Raw genomic sequence first — 12,302 nt, forward strand, 5'->3', positions numbered from 1 at the left:
GATGCACGCACTCAACACCCTCCTTAGCATGGAAAACATTGATATCTGTGCAGTAACAGAAACCTGGTTCAAGGCTCCCAAGAGCACCCCAGCACTACCAGGTTATACCTCATACCATGCTTTTTGGCCCCAAAACTTGGACCGAACCACAAAAGGAGGGGGAGTATCAATATTCGTCAAAGATACCCACACCTCCAGGTTGGTGGCACAGCACGAAGCATCAGAGACTATCCATGTGCAACTAACAGTGGGTAAAATTGCCTTCCAGTTTATAGCCTGCTACAGACCACCTCCCAAACCCAGGAACCCCACTCGGCCTTCCTGAGAACACTGAAAAATATGAAGGTCTCCCCAAACACCATTATATTGTGCAACTTCAACTACCCAAGCATAGACTGGGAGCATTACTCTAGCTCCAACACCCTAGCCCAAAGGTTCCTAGAATTCATAAACTCAAATGCTATGGAACAACTTGTTACCACTCCCACAAGAGGGGAAAACATACTGGACCTGATCATCACCAACATGGGGACTCTATGCTCCAGACCAGAAGTGTATCCCTCACTGGTAAGATCAGACCATAAACTAATCTCACTGGATATTCACATCACGACTCCACCCCTGCCCTGAAAACCACTGTGAAAAACTTCTCTAAAGCAAATTTCACACTCCTCAAAATTTTTATTTATTTATTTTACATTTGTTGACCGGGATAGTCCGACTGGATGCATGTCCATTTTCAGCGGAGGCCCGGGGAGAAAAGCTCCAAGGGTAAGCAGATACAGCATTACATAATACCAGCATTACATATTACAAACAGACAATTTACAGAGATTACATAAGTAAGCAAGTTAAACAAGTTCCACAGGTTACAGTTAGTCCTGAGCACAAGTCAGGATTAAATTAAATTACACAGTAAACTGATTAACAGATTTTTACACATTCGAGTTAGCCAGGCTTGATACATTGACATAGCCAGTTAAGTGACAAATGTTGTTTGAGTCTAGTTTTAAATTGACCTAAGGTGGAAAGTAAGGTAATATCAGCTGGAAGTGAGTTCCAGGATCTACTTACAGAGTTTGTAAAGAGAGAATCACCGGCTGTGTTATTAATTTTGCTAGTCTGAATTAGTAGTTTGTTAGAGGATCGAAGTGGTCTAGGATTGTTATAGGGGGTGATAATATTTTTAAGTGCAAGAGTATTGTCCGGATTATAGAGGATTTTATAGGCCATAATCAGTTGGTTATACTGGATTAGGCTAGGTAGTTCAAGCCAACCAAGCTGATTTAGATTGATGCAATGATGTGTCCTAAAAGGCAGCCCAGTGGCAAACCTGGCAATGTGGTTGTAGCAAATTGAGAGTTTGTTAAGGACAGTCTTGTTCAAATTCGAGAGTAGAGGGGTTGCATACAGAAGGGTTGAAAGAAGGTGAAAGCGAGCTATGGCAATTTTAGCTGGAGGGGTTAGGAAGGCTTTTATTCTGTAAAGTGACCCTAGTTTTTTATTGATGGTTTTGATAGTTTGGTTAACATGTAGGTCAAATTTGAGATTATTGTCTATGATGACACCTAATAGTTTTGTAGATGGGTCAGGGGAGATTATTGTGCCATCATTTGATTTTATGGTAAAGGTGAAAGCAGTAGACCTACGTGTTGGTGAAAATAACAGCATTTTAGTTTTTTTGGGATTTAGGATCAGACGATGTTCAGAAAGCCAGTTTTCTATTGTATTAATGGTGGTCTGGGTAGCTGACCATAACTCTACTGGAGATGTGGCTGAGCAAATCAGAGTAGAGTCATCAGCATATTGGATATAGCTGACTTTTGGGATGACAGTATAAAGGCCGTTAATGAAGATGGAGAACAGCAAGGCCCCTAGTATAGAGCCTTGTGGTACTCCGAGGGTGTTAGGTAGAAGGTTAGAGAGTTTGTTCTGCCAGAGGACAGCCTGCTGTCGACCATTCAGGTAGGATTGAAACCACTGGAGGGCTCCAGTATCTAGACAGAATGTTTGCAGGGTGTGGATTAAAAGTTGGTGATCAACCATATCGAATGCCTTGGAAAGATCCAAAAAGAGGGCTGAGGATATATAATTAGTGTTGGGATTATGGTTTATGGTGTTAGTAAAGGCTAGGAGGGCTGAAGTAGTGCTGTGATGAGGACGGAAGCCATGCTGAGTGTCTGCCATAAGGCGATTTTGGATTAGGTGGTGCATGAGTTGTCTATGAATACATTTTTCCATAATCTTTGCAAGTGGAGATAGTATAGCTATTGGCCTATAATTGGAGAATTCAGTAGAGCTGCCTCCTTTGTGAAGTGGGATTACATAGGATATTTTCCAGATGGTGGGAATTTTAGCTTCTACTATGGTTCAATTGATTAGTATTGAGACGGGGTAAGCAATAGCATCAGCTGATTTTTGTAGGTACTCGGCAGGGAGTTGATCAACAGAAAGTGTAGTGGGTTTTAATTTTTTGATCAAGGTACGGAGAAGTGAAGTGGTGACTAGTTGGAAGCTGAACGCAAGTAGGTTTCTAGGGGTGCTACTTTCAGGACCAGGGGAGCTAGGAGGTAGTTTTCTAGCTAGGGCTTGAATTGTCTCAGTAAAGAATTGGTTAAAACTATCAGAAACATCTTCAGGGGTTTTATCAATAGTAGCAGCAGGGATTGGGGTTGAAGTTTGTCCAGGATGTAGTAGATTATTTAAACCTGCCCAAAACTTCTGAGGGTTATTTTGATTTACTGTCTGTAAATTACAGTAGTATTGTTTTTTGTCTTGTAAAATTGATTTTTTGGTTTCGTTCCTGGATTGCTTTTATTTAATGTGATCTTGAGGGTCTTTAGAAGAACGCCATAAAGCCCATGCTTTGTTTCTAAGGGTAATTTTGAGTTTAGACTCTATAGAAAGCCATGGTGCAGTTTTGCCTTGGTTCTCTTTGAACGAACAGGTGCATGCAAATCAAGGATCTCAAGGAATTTGCTGTTAAAGTATGCTACTGCTTCCTCTAAGGGGAGGTGTTTTAGAATAGACCAATTACATGAGTTTAGTTCTTGTTGGAATTTGGCAGGGTCAAAGTTTTTATTGTTTCTAACCTTTCTGAGTAAGGGTTGTTGGGAATTAATGGTTTTGTGCTTAATTACATATGTGAGAAGGTGATCGCTTAGGCCATTAAGGAGGGTACCAGAGGTGTACAGTTGGGGGTGACTGTTTACGAGTATCCAGTCAAGTATACTTTCTTTTTGGTTGGGTTTACCTATCCTGGTAGGGGTGGATATGATTTGTGTAAATGCATGCAGGTTAATATGGGTGGTTGGGGATTCTAAGGAACAGGTGCCCCAGTCTATGTTAAAGACTCCAAGTAGTAGGGTTTCTTGGGGGTAGTGACATGATAACCAGTGCAGGATATCTTCAAATGTAGATATATTGTTACCTGGGGGAATGTACATACAGATGATATTAATGCATTTATTTTTATTAAGTTGCAATTTGGTGGCAAGAATCTCAGAGTTATTAATCTGAGGAGGTTGTACTACATCTATGGTGACATTCAGCTCAGATTTATAGAGTACAGCTACCCCACCCCCCCTTTCTCGAAGCACGATCCAGCCTGTGTATGTTGTACCCAGATGGTAACACTTCATTGTCTTTAGTGTTAGGTTTTAACCAGGTTTCAGATAAACAGAGAATCTCAGGGGAGTGGACATCCAGAAATGCATGCAATTCATGTACCTTGTTATTAATGCTTCTAATATTGAGTTGACAGACTAGGAGAGAGTTAGTTGGCCTATTAATTGTAGGTTTGTAGCTTAGATTACAAGTAGAGGGGGTATGTGTATCTGAAGTGAGTGGGCCAGGCTTGGTGTGAATATCACCACCAAGTATTAGGTTGAGTCTATACTTGGTGATGAACTTCAGGAATTTGTTTATTAGTTTGTGGTAGTGTTTGGATATAGAGCTAATGTGCCTGGGGTTGAGATGTTGATAGACTGAACAAGATGTTGGATAGGATCTGGTACTGTAAGTATGGTTGAAGGTGGAATCCTTCAAAGCCCCCAGGCCTGTGGAAAATACGGCCCAGACAGCAGAATCCTTTATAAACGCATTCTATGAACACCTTCAGGAATGCATGGATCATGCAATCCCAAATAAAACCAAGACCCAATCCTCCAAAGGCAGATGTCCTGTCTGGTGGACCCCAGCCATAAACAAACTATACAATAGAAGGAGGAAGCTACTACATGATAGAGCAAAATCCCAAAAAAGGAAGGCATATCTGATCAGTATTAGCAAAAAACTACGGGCACTCATAAAATCGTCTAAGGCCAGCTTCGAGAGAAAAATTGCACAGGACACTAAGGATAATCACAAGGCTTTCTTTAGTTATATTAGGAACCTGGGTGGGAATTCCCAGATATGCTCAGAATTCGTCCAAAATGACAAAAAATACACCGAACCCACAGACATTGCCAACATCCTAGCTGACAGGTTCAGCGCAAACTTCTCCCCCCATCCCCACCAAAAGGGCAAATATCTAACCCAGCAGAGTGCTGCCCCCCTGACATCTCAGATGCTCAGGTAAGAACTGCCCTCTCCAAAGCAAAAAACACAGCATCAATGGGACCCGACGGTGTCCCAGGCTGTGTCCTACATGAACTCCAAGAAGAGCTAAACCCAAACATAAAACTACTGTTCAATTTCAGCCTTACTACAGGATATGTACCCAAAGTGTGGCGTACAGCAACAGTGGTCCCTCTCCACAAAGGTGGTGCCTCAACAGATCCTGGAAACTATTGCCCCATAAGCCTGACTAGCTTGGTCTGCAAAGCTGTGGAAAGGATCATCATGGACCTCATAAATAAAGATATTGGGGACCTACAGACACTGGATCATACCCAGTTTGGCTTTGTTAATGGCAGATCCTGCCCCTTAAACCTGGTTGATTTCTTTGAAACAGTCACCAAGGCCATTGACGAGGGGAAGGTGGTCCCCACAGTCTACCTGGACCTTGCAAAAGCCTTCGATACAATACCCCACTCGGGCATTATAGATAAGCTCACCAGCTTAAATATAAACCCCTATGTCACTAGATGGGTTGCAAACTGGCTCAAGGACAGAACCCACATGGTTAGAATTGCTGGAGCCATGTCAGACTCCAAACCAGTTACAAGTGGCATCCCACAAGGCTCAGTCCTGGGACCTCTCTTGTTCGGTATATATTTCTCGGAGGTACAGGCCAACACGGAAGGACTGTGGCTGACCAAGTTCGCAGATGACTGCAAACTGGGCACCATAATCAACTCTCCAGCCGACACAAGCATCCTCCAAAAGGGCCTCATAGAAACAGACAACTGGTGCCAGAGCCATGGCCTCAAGCTAAATGCCAAAAAGTGTATAGTCATCCCCTTTGGCAAAAACAAAGTGCCCACAAATTACCACATAGGTGGTAATCCATTAAGTACAGAAGAAGTAATTAGGAACCTGGGGACCCAAGTTGATAGCAATCTCTCATTTGACAGCCATGTGGCCAAAGTGGTTAGAAAAACATTTTATATATCCCACCTAATCATGAAGGGATTCACATCTAGATCAGGGGAGGTCATTGTGCCTCTTTACTCATCCCTCATCAGGCCCATAATTGAGTACAATGCCCCTTTTGGGATGTACCTTACCAGACACCTGCAGCAACTGGAAAACCCCCAAAAGTACCTCACCAAGAGGATCAAATGGCTCAAATAGATGCTATATGCTGCCCGGTTAAAGAAACTCCAGCTCTACTCAGTGGCATATCTCCTGCTCACAGGCGATCTGTGCCTGACGTATAAAGCCATGTCCAGCCCGGAATTAATGGACATGCTGCACCTCAGAAAATCCAAATCCCATCGAGCTACGTGCTTGAGAGACTTGAACCTCAGCACTGAAATAAATAGGACATGCTGGAGGGACAGATTCATAACCCAGAGGCTCCCCTCACTCTGGAATAAAATCCCAGTCCAGGTTAGGCAGAGTCCCTCATTGACTCTCTTCAAGAGGAATCTTGATGAGTGGATGGGAGACCGTAGGTTTACCCCGGATATCACTTCTGTGTCACTGTTAGACAGAGGCACAGTATACTAACCTCGAAAAAGGGCATAGCAAAATTAATTTAAAATGGGTGGAGAAAGCCAAACACAGTCTGGCTAGGCTTATAAATGCCCTAGGGCAGATAGTCTAGTATGAACCTATGAACCTATTACATAAAAGGCCTTGTACCTGTAGTGCATCATTACATACCAGGCTTTGTACCTGTAGTGTATCATTACATACCAGGCTTGTACCTGTAGTTTATCATTACATACCAGGTCTTGTACCTGTAGGGTATCATTACATACCAGGGCTTGTACCTGTAGTGTATTATATACCAGGCCTTGTACCTGTAGGGTATAATTACATACCAGGCCTTGTACCTATGGTGTATCATTACATACCAGGCCTTGTACCTACAGTATCACATTATATACCAGGCCTTGTACCTATGTTGTATTATTACATACCAGGCCTTGCACCAATAGTGGATCATTACACACCAGGCCTTGTACCTATAGTGTATCATTTCATACCAGGCCTTGTACCTATATAGTATCATTACACACCAGGCCTTGTACCTATAATGTATCATTACATACCAGGCCTTGTACCTATAGTGTATAATTACATACCAGGCCTTGTACCTATAGTGTATCATTGCATGAAAGACCTTGTTCCTGTAGTGCATCATTACATATCAGGCTTTGTACCTGTAGTGTATCATTACATACCAGGCTTTGTACCTGTAGAATATTATTACATACCAGGCCTTGTACCTGTAGTGTATCATTACATACCAAGCCTTGTACCTGCAGTGTATTACATACCAGGCCTTGTACCTGTAGGGTATAATTACATACCAGGCCTTATACCTATGGTGTATCATTACATACCAGGTCTTGTACCTATGGTGTATCATTACACACCAGGCCTTGTACCTATAGTGTAATTACATACCAGGCCTTGTACCTATAGTGTATCATTACATGCCAGGCCTTGTACCTGTGGTGTATCATTACATACTGGGCCTTGTACCTATGGTGTAACATTACATACCAGTCCTTGTACCTATGGTGTATCATTACTTAGCAGGCCCTGTACCTATAGTGTATTATTACATACCAGGCCTTCTACATATAGTGTATTATTACATACCAGGCCTTGTACCTATGGTTTATCATTACATACCAGGCCATGTACCTATGGTGTATCATTACATGCTAGGCTTGTACCCATAGGGTATCACTGGAAAGCACGCAGTGTGACTTTTTATGTCATTACATACCATGCCTTGTATCTATGCTGTATCACTGGACACCATAGAGTGTGACTTTGCATGTCATTGCATACCAGGTCATGTAATTTAAGGGCATCACTATACATCATGCACTGTGACTCTAGTATATCATTACTCACCAAACCTTGTACCTATGGTGTATCATTACACACCATGACTGGTACCTATGGAGTATCATTACACTCCATGCCTTGTACCCATAGTGTATTATTACATAGCAGGCCTTGTACCTATAGTATATCATTACACACAAGGCCTTGTACCTATCGTGAATCATTACATACCAGGCCTTGCATCTATACTGTATCACTACATACCAGGCCTTGTACCTATAGTGTATCACTGGACACCATGCACTGTGACTTTGTATGTCATTACATTTAAGGACATGTACTTTAAGTGCATATCTATACATCATGCACTGTGACTCTAGTATATCATTACCCATCACACCTTGTACCTACAGTGTGTCATTACATACCATGCCTTTTATGTATAGTGTATCATTACATACCAGGCCTTGTACCTGTAGTGTATCATTACATATCGGGCCTTGAACCTACAGTGTATCATTATATACCAGGCCTTGTACCTGTAGTGCATCATTACATACCATGCCTTGCATCTATAGTGTATCATTACATACCAGGACTTGTACCTGTAGTTTATGATTACATACTGTAGTGTATAATGACATACCAGGCCTTGTACCTGTAGTGCATCATTACATACCAGGCCTTGTACCTATGGTGAATCATTACACACCAGGCCTTGTAACTATAGTGTATCATTACACACAATGAATTATACCTATAGTGTATCATTACATACAAGGCCTTGTACCTGTAGTGTATCATTACATACCAGGCCTTGTACCTATACTGTATCATTACATAGCAGACCTTGTACATATAGTGTATCATAACATAGCAGGAATTTTTCCTATAGTGTATCATTACATAGCAGGCCTTGTACCTATTGTGTATCATTACATGGCAGGCCCTGTACCTATAGTGTATCATTGCATACCAGGCCTTCTACCTATAGTGTATCACTGGACAACACGCAGTGTGACTTTGTATGTCATTATATACTGTGCCTTGTATCTATACTGTATCACTGGACACCATGCAGTGTGACTTTGTATATCATTACATACCAGGTCATATAATTTAAGGGAATCAGTATACATCATGCACTGTGACTCTAGTATATCATTACACACTACACCTTGTACCTACAGGGTATCATTACATACCAGGCCTTGTACCTATACTGTATCATTACATACCAGGCCTTGTACCAATGGAGTATCATTACACACCATGCCTTGTACCCATAGTGTATCATTACATATGAGGCCTTGTACCTATAGTGAATCACTACATACCAGGACTTGTAGCTATGGTGTATCGTTACATACCAGGCCTTTTACCTATGCTGTATAACTAAATACCGGGCCTTGTATGGATAGTGTATAATTACATTAGGCCTTGTACCTATAGTGTATAATTACACACCAGGCCTTGCACCTATAATGTATCATTACATACCAGGCCTTGTACCTATGGTGTATCAATACATAGCAGTCCTTGTACGTATAGTGTATCATTACATAGCAGGTATTGTACCTATAGCGCATTATTACATAGCAGGCCTTGTACCTATGGTGTATTATTACATACCAGGCCTTATACCTATAGTATATCATTACATACCTGGCCTTGTACTATAGTGTATCATTACATACCAGGCCTTGTACCTATGGTGTGTCATTATATACCAGGAGTTGTACCTATAGCATATCATTACATAGCAGGTCTTGTACGCAGAGTGTATCATTACATAGCAGGCCTTGTAGTATAGTGTATCATTACATACCATGCCTTGTACCTATAGTGTATCACTGGACACCACGCACTGTGACTTTGTATGTCATTACATTTCAGGACATGTACTTTAAGTGCATATCTATACATCATGCACTGTGACTCTAGTATATCATTACCCATCACACCTTGTACCTACAGTGTGTCATTACATACCATGCCTTGTACGTATAGTGTATCATTACATACCAGGACTTGTACCTGTAGTTTATGATTACATACCAGGTCTTGTACCTATAGTGCATCATTACATACCAGGCCTTGTACCTGTAGTGTATAATGACATTCCAGGCCTTGTACCTGTAGTGCATCATTACATACCAGGCCTTGTACCTATGGTGTATCATTACACACCAGGCCTTGTAACTATAGTGTATCATTACACACTAGGCCTTGCACCTATAGTGTATCATTACATACCAGGCCTTCTATAGTATCTTTGATTTGAAAATGATTACTTACGTACTGTGTTTTTTTACCAATTGTATATCATTACATACCAGGCCTTGTACCTATTGTGCATCATTACATCATTACATACCAGGCCCTGTACCTATGGTGTATCATTACACACCATGAATTATACCTATAGTGTATCATTATATACAAGGCCTTGTACCTATAGTGTAATTACATACCAGGCCTTGTACCTATAGTGTATCATTACATACCAGGCCTTGTACCTATACTGTATCATTACATAGCAGACCTTGTACATATAGTGTATCATAACATAGCAGGAATTGTTCCTATAGTGTATCATTACATAGCAGGCCTTGTAACTATTGTGTATCATTACATGGCAGGCCCTGTACCTATGGTGTATCATTGCATACCAGGCCTTCTACCTATAGTGTATCACTGGACAACACGCAGTGTGACTTTGTATGTCATTATATACCACGCCTTGTATCCATACTGTATCACTGGACACCATGCAGTGTGACTTTGTATAGCAATACATACCAGGTCATATAATTTAAGGGCATCAGTATACATCATGCACTGTGACTCTAGTATATCATTACACACCACACCTTGTACCTACAGGGTATCATTACATAACATTACATCCTAACATAGGGTTGGGAGGGTGGCCTAATGGTTAAGGTGTTTGCCTTACAAACATAAAGTGCAGGGTTTGAGTCTCACAAGGGATAATTGGCTAGGCTTACAATGGCTCGCAAGGGCAGTTACCTTAGTACTAATCTATGATCTATGATCCTATGATCCTATACCAGGCCTTGTTCCTATACTGTATCATTACATACCAGGCCTTGTACCAATGGAGTATCATTACACACCATGCCTTGTACCCATAGTGTATCATTACATATGAGGCCTTGTACCTATAGTGAATCACTACATACCAGGACTTGTAGCTATGGTGTATCGTTACATACCAGGCCTTTTACCTATGCTGTATAATTAAATACCGGGCCTTGTATGGATAGTGTATAATTACATTAGGCCTTGTACCTATAGTGTATAATTACACACCAGGCCTTGCACCTATAGTGTATCATTACATACCAGGCCTTGTACCTATGGTGTATCAATACATAGCAGGCCTTGTACGTATAGTGTATCATTACATAGCAGGTCTTGTACCTATAGCACATTATTACATAGCAGGCCTTGTACCTATGGTGTATTATTACATACCAGGCCTTATACCTATAGTGTATCATTACATACCAGGCCTTGTACCTATGGTGTGTCATTATATACCAGGCATTGTACCTTTCATGTATCATTATATAGCAGGTCTTGTACCTATAGTGTATCATTACATACCAGGCCTTGTACCAATAGTGTATCATTACATACCAGGCCTTGTACCTATAGTCTATCATTACATACCAGGCCTTGTACCTATAGTGTATTATTACATACCAGGCCTTGTACCAATAGTGTATGATTACATACCAGGCCTTGTACCTGTAGTGTATCATTACATACCATGCCTTGTACATATAGTGCATCATTACACACCATGCCTTGTACCTATAGTGTATCATTACATACCAGGCCTTGCACCTATAGTGTATCATTACATACCATGCCTTGTACCTATAGTGCATCATTACACACCATGCCTTGTACCTACATGTATAATTACATACCAGGCCTTGTACCTATCATGTATATTTACATACCAGGCCTTGTACCTATGGTGTATCATTACTTACCAGGCCTTGTACCTATGGTGTATCATTACATACCAGGCCTTGTACCCATGGTGTATCATTACATACCAGGCCTTGTACCTGTAGTGTGTCATTACAAACCATGCCTTGTACCTGTAGTGTATCATTACACACCAGGCCTTGTATCTATAGTGTATCATTGCATACCAGACCTCAAACTTATCATGTATCATTACATACCAGGCCTTGTACCTATGGTGTATCATTACATACCAGGCCTTGTATCTATGGTGTATAATTACATACCAGGCCTTGTACCTATGGTGCATCATTACATATCAGGCCTTTTACCTGTAGTGTATCATTACATACCAGGCCTTGTACCTATAGTGTATCATTACATAGCAGGCCTTCTACCTATAGTGTATCATTACATACCAGGCCTTGTACCTATAGTGTATCATTACATAGCAGGCCTTGTACCTGTGGTGTATCATTACACACCAGACCTTGTACCAATAGTGTATCATTACATACCAGGCCTTGTACCTATTGTGTATCATTACATATCAGGCCTTTTACCTGTAGTGTATCATTACATACCAGGCCTTGTACCTATAGTGTATCATTACATAGCAGGCCTTCTACCTATAGTGTATCATTACATACCATACCTTGTACTTATCGTGTATCATTACATACCTGGCCTTGTACCTATAGTGTATCATTACATACCAGACCTTGTACCTATGGTGTATCATTAAACACCACACCTTGTACCTATAGTGTGTCACTGGAGACCATGCAGTGTGACTTTAGTATATCATTACATACCACACCTTGTACCTATACTTTATGATTGGACACCATGCAGTGTGACTTTGGTATGTCATTACATACTAG

This window comes from Protopterus annectens, chromosome 4.part0 (assembly GCF_019279795.1).
Source record: "Protopterus annectens isolate FY-2018-M chromosome 4.part0, PAN1.0, whole genome shotgun sequence".
Taxonomy (NCBI): domain Eukaryota; kingdom Metazoa; phylum Chordata; order Ceratodontiformes; family Protopteridae; genus Protopterus; species Protopterus annectens.